Source organism: Triticum dicoccoides, chromosome 3B (assembly GCF_002162155.2).
Source record: "Triticum dicoccoides isolate Atlit2015 ecotype Zavitan chromosome 3B, WEW_v2.0, whole genome shotgun sequence".
In the NCBI taxonomy this organism is placed as follows: Eukaryota; Viridiplantae; Streptophyta; class Magnoliopsida; order Poales; family Poaceae; genus Triticum; species Triticum dicoccoides.
The window spans coordinates 132,303,768-132,324,382 of record NC_041385.1 but is presented as its reverse complement, the minus strand read 5'-3'; positions in this window follow the sequence as shown (position 1 = coordinate 132,324,382).

Sequence of the window (20,615 nt, the reverse complement as noted above, 5' to 3'; positions counted from 1 at the left end):
ACACCACATAAAGGGCTTTAAAATAAACAATCATAGTGAATATCCCGGAGGTAGAACCATCCCAGAGATACTCGATAATAACAATAATATCATGGGTTAGTCAACAATAATAATAATCATAATTATCACAAGTCACAGGTAGTAGTTCCAGTTCTGGTTAACAGTTTCACCTCCGAAGACCGACACTAAGACCGACACCTGACCCATCCCAGACTATAATCCTTAACCATGGACACGGCTATTCGAATAGGTTTATTCTCTGCAGAGGGTGTACTCTTTACCCACGAGTAACAGATTTCTTTAGTCCATCGGGACTAATTCCGTCTACGGTCTTTTTGTTGAAAACACACCTAACTTGCACACACCAGCTTATCTCACACGTGTCTGGAATCACCCACGACACCTGTTAAGCAAACTCTAAGTGGGGAGGCTACAACCTCGCGTAGCATGGGATCAAATTTATATCGCGCGCTCTAAGGGGTGGCCTCCCCTCTCGGTCCCAACCGGAAACACCCATGCCCACGGACCAGGTGGCCTGCCTACCAGCTACAACCGGTATCTTCCACCATGGCCTCTCTGTACGGTGTGTTCTAGAAAGAGGTTGATAACTTACTGAACCGTACTCTACTTGCTGTAGAGACGAGTGGTAGTACGAAGCAAGTATGGGGGTTACTGGCACAAGACTCGATCTACGGTCGACTCAGGAGGTTTAAGTATTCCCTGCATGATTAGCATGACGAATATATTTCAACCAACAGAGTCACCGCTCATATCACCTTGCCATGCCATACCAGACATAACCGTCCCGACGGAGACCGGCGACAAACTCATGCCTACCCAAGGCAGAGGTTTTCCCGGGTTCCTGCCGGTATGCATGCAAGGCACATGAGGGTGATTATCATCACAAGTGTGTCCATTTCCAACAGCATGGAAATCAATAACATGCACCCATGCATATGATCTTATCACATGAAATAACAAGTTTCTCCAAAGTGAGGTGATGTTATGAACGTGTCATCGAACACACAAAAATATTATGCCGAGGTTCAGAATGCTTGCCTTCAATGTGTGGAAAGGCAGGGTGCACTCCAAAACTTGAAATATTTCTCCTCTCTTCAAAAATCCTATTTTAGCAATATAAAAGAATTAACACACAAAATAAAAACAGCACCAAAAGTTGTTCTGAAAATTTTTCAAATAAATCTTAAAATAAACTAGGTGAAATTTGAGAGAGGTGGGAAAAAGAATCATTTCATTTGGAGTTGTATTTAAAAAGTTATAGCCAGTCAAAGTTCTGGTCAAAATCTGTTTTTAAAGAAAAAATTAGAAAAAGAAAACGTTTCAAACGAGATTACGCTTTCAGTGCAGAGGAGGCGTACTTGAGGCTTTACGCCTCCACTTAACCACGTGGACCGGCGCTGGGTCTCTGACGGTGGGCCCGCCTGGCCCACTGGTCAGGTTTGACCAGTCGCCTGCGTCGTCTCCCTTCTCTGCCCGAGTGGAGCGGGGCTCCGGCGATCATCGCCGGCGAACGGTGGCTCCGTTCGGAAAGCTGAGGCCACCAGTGGATTCAGGGGGCCGAGGTGGTTACTCCGGTAGTTGTAGGGTCGTCGGAGGTGGAGGATATCGCCGGCGGCGAGCTCCAAGGTGGAGGGAAGCTTCGGGAGCAAGATGGAATTGGGGCTATGGTGGTTCCCGATCAAAATTGAGTAGGGGGACGGGTTCACGGGAGGATGAGGAGGTTCCTGGCGAAGAGAACGGAGAGGGGGAAGTACTGGAGGTGCCGGATTGGCCGGGGTGGTGGCGGCGGCAGGAGTTGCCGGAGATGAGGAAGAAAGCTCTCCTGAGTCGATTGGCGAGCTGGGAAAGCGTCATTGGGGTGGCCTGAGGTTGCCCGTGTGCGGGAACGGCCCGGGGCATCCATTTATAAGCGAGGCAAGGCGGTTCCGCGGCGGCCGTGGATAAGCTTCCGGCGAACCGACGTTCTGTAGCAGCAGGACATCGTGGCGGCGACGAGCGCTAGCGGACTTGGCTGTGGATGAGCTCGCGCTGCTCCAGGGGCCAGGTGGCGAGCGGGAGGGGTTTGGGCGGCGCTGCCCATGGCTGGAGCCACTGCGGACGCCGGAGTGCCGCCAAGAACGCCCTGGCGGCGGCGCTGTAGCGTGCCAGGGTGGTTTGGCGTGATGCTGCGAGGCGGGGAGTGCGTGGCGAGGTGCTGCCGTGTGGGCCAAAGCCAGGGGGCCAGCGTGTCGGCTCGGGCGCGGCATCGTGCAATACGCGCGCTCTGGACGCGTCCAGTGCACGCACGGGGGATGTTCGACACAATGCCAGAGCATGCTAGAGGTCGCAGGTGAGGTTGGGGTTTACCAGATCAAGGTTAGGAGCAACTGGGAGTCTAGTGGACATGCTAATTTGATCAGAGGTGCAAGCTCACAGTGAAATGCCAAAACTCATGTCAAAACTGGTCATGCCTACAGGGTGCTCGATAGAATGCCACATGCACCTAGGCATCTCTTGGGGTAGCCAAAACTTCCAGGTTGGGGTCTCTTTAGATGCAAGAGAGAGTGGTGAGGTTAGTTTGTGAAAAGCACAAACTTGTTAGTGCAAGTTTTACAAAACTACATTTCTGGACAGGAAATAAATGACATTATTTCATGAACCAAAAATGATCCAAAGGGTGCATGCTCCTGGACTTAAGGGTTTAACATGGAGGACTACAAGTAGGAGAAAGAATCAAGGGTTAAAGAGCAAGCAAAAATATGGTTGATGTACAAACCATCCAGTTGGTCCAGAATGAAGATGAGGTTGATTCACTCAAATTTTTCAAAGAACAGCACTAGGTTTTTGTATAAAGTTGAATCATATGCTACTAACAATATCCCATAATTTTGGTGGAGGCCAGAAAGAAATATTTAAATGGGTTGTAGTGCAAAATGCACTCTGGACCAGAGAAGAAAAATTGAGTGTAGGGCTCAAAATATTTCATGAATGAAATATATTTTTGCATAAAAGTGATTTAAAAACATCACATGACATCTCCAAATTTTTGTGGAAATTTTAAGTGAATCTATCAAATGGTTGTAGTTCAAATATGGCCATTTAACCTTGAAAAACCATTTCCAAGAAAGTAAAGATCAAGCAATTAAATTAGTTAATTAGTTATACTGATAAAAGGAAAGTTTTTCTTGAGAGGTTAAACAAGTCCAATAACATATTTGAAAAGTTTTCTCTTTGGGAAAAACTCATCATAACAGGGAAGGAAATGATTTAAAAATCAAAATGGAGCTCAGAAATCCAAAGTTTTAATTCTTGGAAAAAAATTTAATTCATTAAAACAAGGCCAAATTTTTGGGGTGTCACAATACTACCCCCCTTAAGAAAAATCTCGTCCTCGAGATTTGTTAAAAGCTGTGTTAAGAAAATATTACGCAATAAACATGTGGCTCTAGTGAGAGGGCAATAAGTGGTGAAAAACCGCAGTGTGAAAACTGGTGCTGCGTGGAAGAGTCTATGGTTCGGGACAAAATCGTGAGACTTTTACGCTGGATATAAATTTAGAATAACTCCTAAATTTAGATATACGCTGGTCGTACCCGAGAGCATAGTGCTTTCTCTGGCCGACAGGTGGACCCGGGGTCCACTGTCAGTCTCCTCTTCTCCCTCTGGCTCTCTCTTCTTCCTCACACCTGGCCTCACTTCTCCTCCTCCTTTCTCCATTACTGCTTACAGAAGCTCGGGTGAGGCTCTAATGGCGGAGGCGATGCCGGACTGGTTTGTGATCCTGATATGCGGAGGGCTGGCGACACTGTTGGGGCTCTCTGTGCTCCTGTGCGCGATGATCCTCGACGAGTGTCGCGACGCTGCGGCTCGGGTGTTGGCTCTCCGCGGTGGTGGTGATCATGAGGAGTAGATGGAGTGTGCCGGGTGCTAACTGTTGTTAGGGGGTGATTAGCTGGATGTAACACCGTTGCAAGGTTTTGCAAATAGTGTATGTGTCCGAATGATTATGGTTGTGAGTCTGCTGCGCGGTGTTGTGTGAAATTAAATAATCCACGTCGTGAGGAGGGGCAGGTGTAGCAACTCAGGGAAAAGAAATCTCACTCCAGGATTTTGTGAGGGAAAAAACAGTTAATTAAAAGGAGCATAAACCACAACAAAAACTACACACATTAGTAGAAGCCAAAATAATTGACTCGTCGCACAAATTTGGGGTACCATGCATAAGATACACGCAAATATAAATGCTGCAAAAACAAATACAGTAGTGACGTCTAAAATGAAGACGGTAACTGGGTGGGGTCCTGATAAAATGTCTCTGGTAATGGGATACACTCCTCTTCTATCGGAGGAAGTGGATTGACCAGTCGATGTATGCGTCTCTCCGGGTCGGGTCTCAGTGATCTGCCGATGGCAATCTGAGGACTTAAATCTGCGAGGCTCTGGAGATAATCCATCACTCGCTGGTTCAAATGCTCTTGAGCAATGATGTACTGGATAAGGTTGGCCAGAACTGGGTCTCTCTCAATAGGCCCACCGGGAAAAGACGTTACTTCTCCGGGTGCTGCACGGCTCGAAAAGTAATAATATCCTCGTTCGCGGGCATAGGGTACTGCGGATCGAAGACGAGCAATCGCTTCTTTCGCAGCAGTTTCTATGGCCAGGTGTGGGGTTGGCATAGATTTCCCCACGAAGGAAACTTCCGTTGGATCTTGGTTGGGGTCTACAGGAGGAATGTGTGCTGCTGCCCAATATTCCGAGGTGGATGGGGTGATTCTAGATTTGAACAGCTCATACTGAGGTGGCTGGGTAGAACCCATGGTACTGCGGGTAAAATCCCACAATATTTTGACAAAGCTACCTGGGGTTGCATCTGGGGTTCTCAGATGAATGATGGGGCTCGGCATGACAGGAAAAAGTTGTGAGTGTGGTGCACAAAGTGAGGGTTGCTGGGTAAGGTCACAAGGTGGCCTTTATATAGCAATGGAGCCGGATCGTTTTACCGTGGTGAAAGGTAATAAATTTACCAGCTTAGCTCCAAAGGTCAGGTCAGTGTCAGAGATACACATATCTCATAAAGAGACGTGTTACTGTGGTTGTCGTCGGGTTGGTTTTGGTAGTTGTGCCCGGAAAAATATGCAACTATGCGCTGACCAAAAATGCAAGGCCACTATTAAAACAGAGGCACAACGACAGACTGCGTTAATATACACGGTCGCACGTTTACAAAGTGAGGATACACTGAGACTCGGTACTACTCGTATGGCTTAGTCTACCTCATTAATGTCTAAACGGGCGCGCCTGGTGGATGTCGAGGCTTCTCCACGTGTCCCACTGCCGGGATTAGTCGGAGATGGCGGAGGAACTGCAGGGTCGGGGTAGTGATGATGACCATCGCGGGGATTGTTGGCCACAACCCCGTTGGAGTGTGCTCCCAAAAGGCAATGAAGCACCTCTGGGGTCATCAAAGCATCTCGGCTGATGGCTGGAGCTGATCTCGGAGTCTCGATCGGTTGTCCAAACAGCACGACTGGGTTGTCGGCATTGGGCTCATTTTCTTCTCTCGCCCGGGCTCGACGAACCAGCTCTCCACGAGCTGCAATTAAATCAATAGTGATTTGGTCGAACAGTGCCTCTAGTGCACTTACATAGCGCACTAGGTGCAACAATGCGGGGTCCGTCTCGTGATCTCCGTTGGCAACTTGGGGTGGTCTACCATATCCTTCACGTCTGGGGTAGTAGTGGAACGAGCGACAGTTAACTCTGGGCGACAGGTGCCTGAGATGAACTATAGCCTCTCGAGCAGCTAGTTGTATGGCTAGTGGCTCAAAGGAAGTTGTTCTTCCGGTGAACCTGTAGGGGCGCTCAGGTGACAGTCCCCTACCGTAGATGTGCACAGTGGCCCAAAATTGACGGTCTTCACCGCTCATGGGTCCTTGGTACACAACATATTCTGGTGGCTCCTCTAACGCATAGGCACGACGGGTGAGGTTTGCGAGTATGGTCACAAAACCTCCAAGGTTGGTTGCTGTGGTTTCATTGTGCACGACAGGGCCAGGCATTGTGGCTCGGTTTGGGGTAGAGGCTGTGATGTGCTGTGTTGGGACTAGAGTGCCCCTTTTTATAGAAAAAGAGAGGACGGAGTCTTCCTCCGCACGCTTGCGAGAAAGGACTATTTATGGGCCGGTCACTGGCGCATGAGTGACAGGTTAGGTTGATAGGTTGGGCACCGACTGCCAAAAGGTGTTGGGTCACTGTGTGGCTATCTTGCACGAGAAGCTTGGTTGGGGTTTGGTTATGGTTTGGTGGGTTGGTTTGCCTAAGTTTATAGACCCGGCTAAGATAGGATTAGCCAATGGTCAGCCTGGCTCTGATACCAAGTCTGTCACGACCGGTTTTCCGGGTAATAAATTTCCAGAAAAGACCGTCGTGCTCATCAGCCCCAGGATTACTGTTAGCTGATGAGGCTCCAACTTGATACAGAAATTCCAAGCAGAATACAGCATATGTAGTACAAGACCATTCTGGCCTGTGAGTACAACAAATGGTTTCTAGTGGTTGATGGCAGAAGCGGGTTGTGAAACATCAGTGTCTATGGGACTCCATTTCCCACGGGAACAGCTGACCAGGTTAACTCCTATCTTCGCGAGGCTGCTATCTCCATTACTTAGGTTCCGGGGCTGTCATTGCGTCGCTCCTCTTTGTGCAAGAAAATCTGGCCAAGACAATAGCCAGGGACAAGCCAGTGAGTACTTTGAATGTACTCGCAAACATTATGAACACAGGTATAATATAATAATGATGTGCTGAAAACATTTTATGCTCATGACGTCAGTCAAAAATAGTAAATAAATTTCTGATGCGTGCATGCGGTTATTTATAAAATTGCAATAACATAGTAGTATTAAAATTTATGAAACAAATAACAAGCAATGCCACAGTCGGGCATCTTAGCGACACCTCATAAAGGGCTTTAAAAGAAATGCCACGGTCGGGCGTCTGAGCGACACCACATAAAGGGCTTTAAAAGAAATGCCACAGTCGGGCGTCTGAGCGACACCACATAAAGGGCTTTAAAATAAACAATCATAGTGAATATCCCGGAGGTAGAACCATCCCAGAGATACTCGATAATAACAATAATATCACGGGTTAGTCAACAATAATAATAATCATAATTATCACAAGTCACAGGTAGTAGTTCCAGTTCTGGTTAACAGTTTCACCTCCGAAGACCGACACTAAGACCGACACCTGACCCATCCCAGAGTGTAATCCTTAACCATGGACACGGCTATTCGAATAGGTTTATTCTCTGCAGAGGGTGTACTCTTTACCCACGAGTAACAGATTTCTTTAGTCCATCGGGACTAATTCCGTCTACAGTCTTTTTGTTGAAAACACACCTAACTTGCACACACTAGCTTATCTCACACGTGTCTGGAATCACCCACGACACCTGTTAAGCAAACTCTAAGTGGGGAGGCTACAACCTCGCGTAGCATGGGATCAAATTTATATCGCGCGCTCTAAGGGGTGGCCTCCCCTCTCGGTCCCAACCGGAAACACCCATGCCCCCGGACCAGGTGGCCTGCCTACCAGCTACAACCGGTATCTTCCACCATGGCCTCTCTGTACGGTGTGTGCTAGAAAGAGGTTGATAACTTAATGAACCGTACTCTACTCGCTGTAGAGACGAGTGGTAGTACGAAGCAAGTATGGGGGTTACTGGCACAAGACTCGATCTACGGTCGACTCAGGAGGTTTAAGTATTCCCTGCATGATTAGCATGACGAATATATTTCAACCAACAGAGTCACCGCTCATATCACCTTGCCATGCCATACCAGACATAACCGTCCCGACGGAGACCGGCGACAAACTCATGCCTACCCAAGGCAGAGGTTTTCCCGGGTTCCTGCCGGTATGCATGCAAGGCACATGAGGGTGATTATCATCACAAGTGTGTCCATTTCCAACAGCATGGAAATCAATAACATGCACCCATGCATATGATCTTATCACATGAAATAACAAGTTTCTCCAAAGTGAGGTGATGTTATGAACGTGTCATCGAACACACAAAAATATTATGCCGAGGTTCAGAATGCTTGCCTTCAATGTGTGGAAAGGCAGGGTGCACTCCAAAACTTGAAATATTTCTCCTCTCTTCAAAAATCCTATTTTAGCAATATAAAAGAATTAACACACAAAATAAAACAGCACCAAAAGTTGTTCTGAAAATTTTTCAAATAAATCTTAAAATAAACTAGGTGAAATTTGAGAGAGGTGGGAAAAAGAATCATTTCATTTGGAGTTGTATTTAAAAAGTTATAGCCAGTCAAAGTTCTGGTCAAAATCTGTTTTTAAAGAAAAAATTAGAAAAAGAAAACGTTTCAAACGAGATTACGCTTTCGGTGCAGAGGAGGCGTACTTGAGGCTTTACGCCTCCACTTAACCACGTGGACCAGCGCTGGGTCTCTGACGGTGGGCCCGCCTGGCCCACTGGTCAGGTTTGACCAGTCGCCCGCGTCGTCTCCCTTCTCTGCCCGAGTGGAGCGGGGCTCCGGCGATCATCGCCGGCGAATGGTGGCTCCGTTCGGAAAGCTGAGGCCACCAGTGGATTCAGGGGGCCGAGGTGGTTACTCCGGTAGTTGTAGGGTCGTCGGAGGTGGAGGATATCGCCGGCGGCGAGCTCCAAGGCGGAGGGAAGCTTCGGGAGCAAGATGGAATTGGGGCTACGGTGGTTCCCGATCAAAATTGAGTAGGGGGACGGGTTCACGGGAGGATGAGGAGGTTCCTGGCGAAGAGAACGGAGAGGGGGAAGTACTGGAGGTGCCGGATTGGCCGGGGTGGTGGCGGCGGCAGGAGTTGCCGGAGATGAGGAAGAAAGCTCTCCTGGGTCGATTGGCGAGCTGGGGAAGCGTCATTGGGGTGGCCTGAGGTTGCCCGTGTGCGGGAACGGCCCGGGGCGTCCATTTATAAGCGAGGCAAGGCGGTTCCACGGCGGCCGTGGATAAGCTTCCGGCGAACCGACGTTCTGTAGCAGCAGGGCATCGTGGCGGCGACGAGCGCTAGCGGACATGGCTGTGGATGAGCTCGCACTGCTCCAGGGGCCAGGTGGTGAGTGGGAGGGGTTTGGGCGGCGCTGCCCGTGGCTGGAGCCACTGCGGACGCCGGAGTGCCGCCAAGAACGCCCTGGCGGCGGCGCTGTAGCGTGCCAGGGTGGTTTGGCGCGATGCTGCGAGGCGGGGAGTGCGTGGCGAGGTGCTGCCGTGTGGGCCAAAGCCAGGGGGCCAGCGTGTCGGCTCGGGTGCGGCATCGTGCAATACGCGCGCTCTGGACGTGTCCAGTGCACGCAAGGGGGGATGTTCGACATAATGCCAGAGCATGCTAGAGGTCGCAGGTGAGGTTGGGGTTTACCAGATTGAGGTTAGGAGCAACTGGGAGTCTAGTGGACATGCTAGTTTGATCAGAGGTGCAAGCTCACAGTGAAATGCCAAAACTCATGTCAAAACTGGTCATGCCTACAGGGTGCTCGATAGAATGCCACATGCACCTAGGCATCTCTTGGGGTAGCCAAAACTTCCAGGTTGGGGTCTCTTTAGATGCAAGAGAGAGTGGTGAGGTTAGTTTGTGAAAAGCACAAACTTGTTAGTGCAAGTTTTACAAAACTACATTTCTGGACAGGAAATAAATGACATTATTTCATGAACCAAAAATGATCCAAAGGGTGCATGCTCCTGGACTTAAGGGTTTAACATGGAGGACTACAAGTAGGAGAAAGAATCAAGGGTTAAAGAGCAAGCAAAAATATGGTTGATGTACAAACCATCCAGTTGGTCCAGAATGAAGATGAGGTTGATTCACTCAAATTTTTCAAAGAACAGCACTAGGTTTTTGTATAAAGTTGAATCATATGCTACTAACAATGTCCCATAATTTTGGTGGAGGCCAGAAAGAAATATTTAAATGGGTTGTAGTGCAAAATGCACTCTGGACCAGAGAAGAAAAATTGAGTGTAGGACTCAAAATATTTCATGAATGAAATATATTTTTGCATAAAAGTGATTTAAAAACATCACATGACATCTCCAAATTTTTGTGGAAATTTTAAGTGAATCTATCAAATGGTTGTAGTTCAAATATGGCCATTTAACCTTGAAAAACCATTTCCAAGAAAGTAAAGATCAAGCAATTAAATTAGTTAATTAGTTATACTGATAAAAGGAAAGTTTTTCTTGAGAGGTTAAACAAGTCCAATAACATATTTGAAAAGTTTTCTCTTTGGGAAAAACTCATCATAACAGGGAAGGAAATGATTTAAAAATCAAAATGGAGCTCAGAAATCCAAAGTTTTAATTCTTGGAAAAAAAATTAATTCATTAAAACAAGGCCAAATTTTTGGGGTGTCACAATACAAGATTGAAGACTTCATCCCGTGTCCGGATGGGACTTTCCTTGGCGTGGAAGGCAAGCTTGGCGATACGGATATGTAGATCTCCTACCATTGTAACCGACTCTGTGTAACCCTAGCCCTCTCCGTTGTCTATATAAATCGGATGGCTTTAGTCCGTAGGACGAACAACAATCATACCATAGGCTAGCTTCTAGGGTTTAACCTCCTTGATCTCGTGGTAGATCCACTCTTGTAACACACATCATCAATATTAATCAAGCAGGACGTAAGGTTTTACCTCCATCAAGAGGGCCCGAACCTGGGTAAAACATCGTGTCCCTTGTCTCCTGTTACCATCCGCCTAGACGCACAGTTCGGGACCCCCTACCCAAGATCCGCCGGTTTTGACACCAACACCTGGGTAAAAACATCGTGTCCCTTGTCTCCTGTTACCATCCGCCTAGACGCACAGTTCGGGACCCCCTACCCGAGATCCGCCGGTTTTGACACCGACATTGGTGCTTTCATTGAGAGTTCCTTTGTGTCGTCATCTTTAGGCCCGATGGCTCCTCCGATCATCAACAACGATGCAGTCCAGGGTGAGACTTTTCTCCCCGGACAGATCTTTGTATTCGGAGGCTTTGCACTGCGGGCCAATTCGCTTGGCCATCTGGAGCAGATCGAAATCTACGCCCCTGGCCATCAGGTCAGATTTGGAAGTTTGAACTATACGGATGACGTCCGCGGAGACTTGATCTTCGACGGGTTTGAGCCACAGCCAAGCGTGTCCCGCTATTGCGATGGGCATGATCTAGCTTTGCCGCCAGACAGTGCCCTAGAGGCCGCACCAGTGTCCGCTCCGACCCTTAGCTCAGAGCCGACTGCGCCGATCGAGGACGGGTGGTTGGACACCGCCTCGGGGGCTGCTATCTCTACGGCGATCGAGCCGAACACCAACCCTGTCCTTTGCGAAGCTCATGACTCCAAGGTGCCGGACTCCTCTCCGGACTCCGAACCTTCCGCGCCCCTGCCAATTGAATCCGATTGGGCGCCAATCATGGAGTTCACCGCCGCGGACATCTTTCGGCACTCGCCCTTTGGCGACATCCTGAATTCACTAAAGTCTCTCTGTTTATCAGGAGAGCCCTGGCCGGACTATGGTCAGGAAGGTTGGGATGCAGACGACGAAGAAATTCAAAGCCCACCCACCACCCACTTCGTAGCCACTATCAATGATTTAACCGACATGCTCGACTTCGACTCCGAAGACATCGACGGTATGGACGACGATGCAGGAGACGACCAAGAACCAGCGCCTACAGGGCACTGGAAGGCCACCTCGTCATACGACATATACATGGTGGACATCCCAAAATATGGGAATGGCAATGGAACAACGGAGGATGACCCCTCCAAGAAACAGCCTAAGAGCCGGCGTCAGCGGTGCCGCTCTAAATCCCGCCACAGCAAAAACGGTGATTCCGGCACGGGAGACAATAACACCCCGGAAAGTGCCAAAGACAACCCCCACCAGCAGGATTCAGCGCAGGAGGATGGAGAAGCTAGCCCTCATAAGAGAGCGGTAGACAGAGAGGTAGAGGACGATAGTTACATGCCTCCCTCCGAAGACGAGGCAAGCCTCGACGACGACGAATTTGTCGTGCCTGAGGATTCCGTCGAACAAGAGCGTTTCAAACGTAGGCTTATGGCCACAGCAAGCAGCCTCAAGAAAAAGCAGCAACAGCTTAGAGCTGACCAAGACTTGCTAGCTGACAGATGGACTGAAGTCCTTGCGAACGAAGAGTACGAACTCGAACGCCCCTCCAAGAACTACCCAAAACGCAGGCTGCTACCCTGATTAGAGGAGGAAGCACCCAAACCTACATCACCAGCGCATGATGCGGCCGACTGTCCACCTCGTGGCCGCGATAGAGAGGCCTCTTGGCCCTCCACTCAAGCCACACCCTGACGTCGCTCAAAAAGTACCAAGGCACGGGGAAATGCGCCAGACCTGCGAGATATATTAGAGGACAAGGCAAGGCAAACAAGATCGATCTACGGATCGCGTGGGCACCTCACTACACGTGACGATAACCGTCATGCCGGATACAGCAAATCCGGCCGAGCCGAACACAGCAGACAAAGCTCATTTGAGCTACGTCGTGATATAGCCCAGTACAGGGGCGCCGCACACCCACTATGCTTCACAGATGAAGTAATGGATCATCAAATCCCCGAGGGTTTCAAACCCGTAAACATCGAATCATATGATGGCACAACAGATCCTGCGGTATGGATCGAGGACTACCTCCTTCATATCCACATGGCCCGCGGTGATGATCTACACACCATCAAATACCTCCAACTCAAGCTTAAAGGAACAGCTCGGCATTGGCTTAACAGCTTGCCAGCGGAGTCAATTGGTTGTTGGGAAGACCTGGAAGCCGCATTCCTCGACAACTTCCAGGGCACCTATGTGTGACCACCAGACACCGATGACCTAAGCCACATAATTCAGCAGCCAGAGGAATCGGCCAGACAATTCTAGACACGGTTCCTAACCAAGAAAAATCAAATCGTCGACTGTCCGGATGCAGAGGCCCTTGCAGCCTTCAAACATAACATCCGCGATGAGTGGCTTGCCCGGCACCTAGGACAGGAAAAGCCGAAATCCATGGCAGCCCTCACAACACTCATGACCCGCTTTTGCGTGGGAGAGGACAGCTGGCTAGCTCGTAGTAACAACATGACCAAGAGCCCTAGTAATTCAGATACCAAGGACAGCAACGGCAGGTCGCGTTGCAACAAGCACAAGCGCCGCATTAATGGTGATAATGCTGAGGATACGGCAGTTAATGCCAGATTCAGAGGCTCTAAACCCGGTCAGCGGAAAAATCCATTCAAAAGAAATACTCCGGGCCCGTCCAATTTGGACCGAATACTCGATCGCTCGTGGAAGATACACGGCACCCCCGAAAAACCAGCCAACCACACCAACAGGGATTGTTGGGTGTTCAAGCAGGCAGGCAACTTAAATGCCGAAAACAATGACAAGGGGCTGCATAGCGACGACGAGGAGGAGCCCCAGCCGCCGAACAATAGATGACAGAAGGGCTTCCCCCTACAAGTGAGGATGGTGAACATGATATACGCAACCCACATACCCAAAAGGGAGCGGAAGCGTGCACTAAGGGACGTATATGCGATGGAGCCAGTCGCCCCAAAGTTCAATCCGTGGTCCTCCTGCCCGATCACTTTTGATCGAAGGGACCACCCCACTAGCATCCGCCATGGCGGATTCGCCGCATTGGTTCTAGACCCAATCATTGACGGATTTCGCCTCACTAGAGTCCTGCTGGATGGCGGCAGCAGCCTGAACCTGCTTTATCAGGATACAATGCGCAAAATGGGCATAGACCCCTCAAGGATTAAACCCACAAAGACGACCTTTAAAGGCATCATACCAGGTGTAGAGGCCAATTGTACAGGCTCAGTTACACTTGAAGTGGTCTTCGGATCCCCGGATAACTTCCGAAGCGAGGAGTTAATCTTTGACATAGTCCCGTTCCGCAGCGGCTATCACGCATTGCTCGGATGAACCGCATTTTCAAAGTTCAATGCGGTGCCGCACTACGCATACCTCAAGCTCAAGATGCCAGGCCCTCGAGGAGTCATTACGGTCAACGGAAACACCGAACACTCTCTCCGAACGGAGGAGCATGCGGCGGCCCTCGCGGCGGAAGTACAAAGCAGCCTCTCAAGGCAATCCTCGAGTCCGGCTATTAAACGTCCGGACACCATCAAGCGCGCCCGGAGTAACCTACAACAAGACCGCCTGGCACGTCCCGAGTACGCCTAGCATTGCGGCCCCAACCCCAACCCTCGCAAAATTGTGAAACCAGTACTACGCATACATAATTACGCTCTGGAAATACCATGGGCATAGGGGGAGGGGCACGACCACGGCTAACCCATAATGCGGCTCAACCGCACCAGGGGCTGCCAATTGTGTCATTCTTTTTTCTCTTACTTTCAGGACTCCTTTCTCAAGAAGCCCTGTCCGGCAGTAGAATCGCCGAACACACGATGCAACAGCCAGGGAAGCAGAAAGCTACGTCGAGTGTCCAGGTGGTCTCTATAACGAGCAGTATACTTGTTTCACATATCATCCCGCAGCTCGCCCCTGGAGGGGGACATGTCAAATAGTCCCGTCCATTGCTTATCGCACTATTTGTATCGTTCTGCTTTTACCGCAACCTTTTTAAATAAACAATACATAGCTTCTGCCTATTATTGCATTCCTTTTTTTATCTATATATGTTCACTTATGACATGTTGCGCCCGTACACTTTGGTACGGCCAAATACACCAGGGGCTTAAGTACCCCAAAATATGGTGTGATAAGTCCGAACACTTTCACAAGTTCGGCACCCCGAACTTATAGCATTATATGCATCGGCTCCGAATCATGTCTTGGGTCAATAGTTGGGTTTGTCCGGCTCCCATGTTTTGGTACCTTACGTTCCGTTATATCGGCTAAGGTAGCGCTGGGAGAACCACTGCGATTGTGCTCCGATTGAGCTGGGTTAAGCACCTCAGTGGAGAAAGCTAAAACTGACTGTCATGATAGGGCGAGAGCCGGTCGCTGTTCGAGAGGTTTTTGAGTCCCTAAAGACTTATGCCGCTTAGAGCGAGGAGTCGGCTTTGTCCGGCCAAGGCGTGGATAGCGCCCCAAACTCGGTCTTCCGAATTCCAGGGGCTTCGTCAAAATTTAAAATTATAGAATTCTATGGCTAAGTGAGAGTGTTCAAGCATTATAGTCCGGTTGCCTCGTTCGTTGCGTTGAGCGCCTCCCTCGAAGGACCCAATAATGGGAAAAAGAGCGCTCAAGTTTATCCCGAACACCCCAGCACTCATGGCATGGGGCAGAAGCCGACGACTCGCCATCTCTCAAATTTAGTAAACGGCCGCACAGAAGGTAATATTTTAAATTCACAAGCGTTGCTTAGCGCATATGAACAAGTTTTCAGCGTACTGGATAACAAATGTGAGTTTACTCAAAAATTACATCTTTGGAGCATTCACCCGCTATAAGGCGGGCACCCTTCAGGACGCCCTCATAATACATCTCGGGCTTGCGATACTCCTTGCCCGGCGGTGGTCTGTCCGTCACAAGCTTCTCAGCGTCCATCTTGCCCTAGTGCACTTTAGCACGGGAAAGGGCCCTACGGGCACCTTCGATGCAGACGGAGCACTTGACGACTTCAATCCATGGACAGGCGTCCACCAGCCGCCTCACCACCCGAAGTAGCTCCCAGGCATGGCTTCCTTAGGCCACAGCCGAACTATGAGGCCCTTCATGGCCTGTTCGGCCACCTTATGGAGCTCGACCAGCTGCTTCAGCTGGTCGCTCAAGGGCATCGGGTGTCCGGCCTCAGTATACTGAGACCAGAACACCTTCTCCGTCGAGCTCCCCTCCTCGGCTCGGTAGAACGCGGCAGCATCGGACATACTGCGGGGCAGATCTGTGAATGCTCCTGGAGAGCTCCGGATTCGGGTAAGTAACAAGTAATTCACTTTCACGTGCCTGCTTTGCATAAAGAAGGCCTTACCCACCGCTATCTTCTTCATCGCTTCAATTTCCTAGAGGGCTTTTTGGGCTTCGGCCTTAGCAGCTTTGGCGCTCTCAAGGGCCGAGGCGATCTCGGACTCTCGAGTCTTTGAGTCACGCTCCAAACTCTCGTATTTTTCCATGAGAGCCTGGAGCTCATGCCGCACCTCCGCCACCCGCGCCTCCTGCTTCTCTCGCTCGGTGCGCTCCGCGGCCGCATTGCTTTTGGCCTTGGACACCGCTTCCTTTAGGGACGCCACCTCGGTTGTGGCCCCTGCAATACTCACGATGGTCCTGTCATTTTTTGCAACCACATCTTTTTATATATATATACCTAATAAGGTATTACTTACCTTCCTTGTCCTCGAGCCGCTTCTTGGCAAGGCCGAGCTTGTTCTCGGACCGCTCGAGGCTCTGCTTCAATGCATCGACCTCCGCAGTCAGTGCGGCAGAGGTCAGCAGTGGAGCCTGCATTCCCATATTGACATACTTATGTTAGACTCCTGCGAATGTTATTAGATCCTCTATTCGGCTTTTCTTTCCGAACGCCAAACAGAGCATCAGGGGCTACTGTCTATGCGGTAATATTTTTCACATACCTCAAAGCCTATTAGAAGGCTGGCACAGGCTTCTGTCAGCCCACTCTTGGCGGACTGAACCTTTTGGATCACCGCACTCATAACAGTGCGGTGCTCCTCGTCGATGGAGCCGCCGTTAAGCACCTCCAGCAAATTATCCGGTGCCTCCGGTTGGACGGAGGTCACCGGCGTCGTAGGCTTGCCCTTCTTACTAGGGGGCCGCCTGCCGGACTCCGGAACCACCGGAGGTTCCAGTGCGGTGTCCGACCCAGGGCCGGACTTAGAGCCCTTTGGGGTTTCACCCCCTTGGCGCCTGGAGTCCTGAGTCCGGGACCCCCTATCCGAGATCCACCGGTTTTGACACCGACAGGGATCCCATCACCGGAGGCCATCTTCATCATCCCGGCGCTATCCATGACAAGGAGGGAGTAGTTCACCCTCGAGGCTGAGGGTATGTACTAGTAGCTATGTGTTTGATCTCTCTCTCTCTCTCTTGTGTTCTCTCTCGTGTTCCCTCTATGGCACGATCTTGATGTATCTCGAGCTTTGCTATTGTAGTTGGATCTTATGATGTTTCTCCCCCTCTACTCTCTTGTGATGAATTGAGTTTCCCCTTTGAAGTTATTTTATCAGATTGAGTCTTTCATGAGAACACTTGATGTATGTCTTGCCGTGATTATCTGTGGTGACAATGGGATATCATGTGCCACTTGATGTATGTTTTGGTGATCAACTTGCGGGTTTCGTGACATTGGGAACCTATGCATAGGGGTTGGCACACGTTCTTGACTCTCCGGTAGTAGCTTTAGGGCACTCTTTGAAGTAATTTTATGTTGGTTGGATGAATCTGAGATTGTGTGATGCATATCGTATAATCATGCCCACGGATACTTGAGGTGACAATGGAGTATCTAGGTGACATTAGGGTTTTGGTTGATTTGTGTCTTAAGGTGTTATTCTAGTACCAACTCTTTTATAGATCGATCCGAAAGAATAACTTTGTGGTGGTTTCGTACCCGACCATAATCTCTACGTTTGTTCTCCGCTATTAGTGGCTTTGGAGTGACTCTTTGTTGCATGTTGAGGGCTTGTCATATGTTCTATCTATGTTATTATTGTTGAGAGAACTTGCACTAGTGAAAGTATGAACCCTAGGCCTTGTTTCCTATCATTGCAATACCGTTTACGCTCACTTTTACCGCTCGCTACCTTGCTGTTTTTGTTATTTCATATTATAAAAACCTATATCTACTATCTATTTTGCACTTGTATCTTCATCTCTTCGCCGAACTAGTGCACCTATACAATTTACCATTGTATTGGGTGTGTTGGAGACACAAGAGACTTTTTGTTATTTGGTTGCAGGGTTGTTTGAGAGAGACCATCTTCATCCTATGCCTCCTACGGATTGATAAACCTTAGGTCATCCACTTGAGGGAAATTTGCTACTGTCCTACAAACCTGTGCACTTGCAGGCCCAACAACGTCTACAAGAAGAAGGTTGTGTAGTAGACATCAATTACCATGTTCCCCAACAAAACCGCCCGCATATATCTGGACCACGCGGTCTGGACGTGTTGTGCCATCCAACTCTGGCCTGTATCGGTTCGCCGAGAGGTCTGAATGCACCTTTCCCCTCAAAGTGGAAGCAAAGTTGGGGGGATTGTCGGAGTCTGGGCAGCGGCCACGTAGGACTCCGACACCCCCAGCCCACTAAAACCCCACTCCCGGGACCATTTTCTGCCAATCTACCCCTTCTCTCCCCTTGCTTTGCATCCGCACTCTCCTCCTCCGTCGCCGCCTTTGTACCTCTCTGGCCAGCACACAGGCATTGTCGGATCTCCACAACCAGCATCGATGCCCCCGGTCACCTTTACGGCGGCGGCGTCCACCCAGGACTTGTCTGTAGGTAGGTACACTCCCCCCACCCACCCCACCCCACCCCCCTGTTGACGTCGTCCATGGTGGACATCACACCCGGTAGGTGTTCAGTCAAATGCCATTGAGCTTATTTTCGAACGCCATGTCTTTTTTTAGAGTACAAAGGATGGCGGGGTACCCGACCATGGAGAACGAGTTGTTGTGCCATTCGTGGTTGGTCGTATCCCTGGATTTCATAGGCAGGAGCAGAGGGGTGCGTTCTGGCAGCGCGTGCATGATGATTCGTTTCAAGCGTGAAAGCGCATTACGCCCAAGGACATGCACATCATCCATGATCACATTGTGAGGTCATTATCGTGTCGATGGTATGCCATCCAGACCACCATCACCAAGTTTTGTGATGCGGTTGATATGCTGGAGGTAAGGTGGTCATTGTGCGCAGCAGCCGAGAAGATCGAAAGTTTTGCTCTTCTTGCTCAACCTGTTGATTGATTCATTCATTCATTCAATGTTGATCTACACATTGCGTATCCCGTACGCACTGTCCTGGTGTATCACAGGCTAGAGGACGGCAATTTACGCACATACACTGTCAAATAAAGTTGAAGGGGCAGTATGTGTGGGATGACATGATCCGTTCATGAAAAATTTGTTGAACATCCGGTTAATCTCATTGAATTTGAATTATCGTTGTATTAGACTTATTTCATGTTATATATGGATAATTTATGCTACTTTTATCCTAACTTTGATGAAATATGTTGTGTTTGCATGACTTTCGTCCAGTTAGTTGAAACCCGACTTGAAATATAATGTATGCGGACAGCATTGAATGACCGCCTCTCGCATCCGTGTCCGCGGTCTGGTCCACCCTGTCCGTGAACGGATACCGGAGCAAATTTGTGGGTCAGCGTTGAAGATGCATGCACTAACCTGGTTAAAATAACAATTTCTCATACGATTTAGAAATATCATACATTTAGAACTTGACTGAGAAATTGTTAAAGGAAAATTTTTATTGGATATTGTGAATTGGTTTCCTTTTAATAATAAGCAACCAAATAAGTAGCTTCACAAAAATAAATCAGATAAGTTGTTCAAATTACAGAGAAGGAGTTGGGCAATTCATAACATATTGTATCATAGTGTGCCTACAGACACTCCACCAACAACTCAGTTTAAACACCCTTGCTTATTTTTTCTGCCATTATTGCTTCCACCATGGTGTTTTCCGCCACGCTTTCTCTCGCCACCACCAACTTTGGCACCAACATTGTGGCCCATTCTACCATCTCCACTAGTGGCACGGCCAGCTCCAAGACCGCCTCTAGCGCCAAGGCCCTTACCGGCTCCAGCACCTTCGCCAACTTCAATCCCGCCTCCAACACCAACACTCTTGCCCAATCCACTACCTCCACTAATATTATCGCCGCTGCCAGCTCCAAGGCCACCTCCGGCACCAACACCAACACTCTTGCCCAATCCACTACCTCCGCCAATACCGCTGCCACTGCCAGCTCCGATGCCGCCTCCAGCACCAATGCCCTTGCCCAATCCACTACCTCCACCAATACCGCTACCACTGCCAGCACTGATGCCTCCTCCGACACCAGCTCCCATGCCTTCACCCGCACCACCACCACTTCCAAAGCCGCCTCCTGCACCTCCGCCGGCTCCAAAGCCACCTCCACCTCCAAAACCGCCACCTATACCACTGCCAGCTCCGAAGCCGCCTCCAAAACCACTGCCTGCACCACCACCACCTCCGAAGCCGCCACCCATTCCAGCACCAGAGCCTGCTCCGACACCAAATCCACCACCACTGCCACCTCCAAAACCACCGCTTTTTCCTCCACCGCCTCCAAAGCCACCTCCCATTCCAGCACCAGAACCGGCTCCAGCACCAAATCCACCACCGCTCCCACCGCCACCTCCAAAACCACCGCCCTTCCCTCCACCTACACCGTTGCCACCTCCAAGGCCTCCACCGTTGTCATCGCCTATGCCTCCCCTGGAACCACCACCCATACCGCCGCCGCCACCAAAGCCTCCACCGCTTCCGCCACCTATGCCTCCACCGGAACCACCACCCATGCCGCCCCCACCACCTATGCCTCCACCGGAACCACCACCCATACCGTCGTCGGCT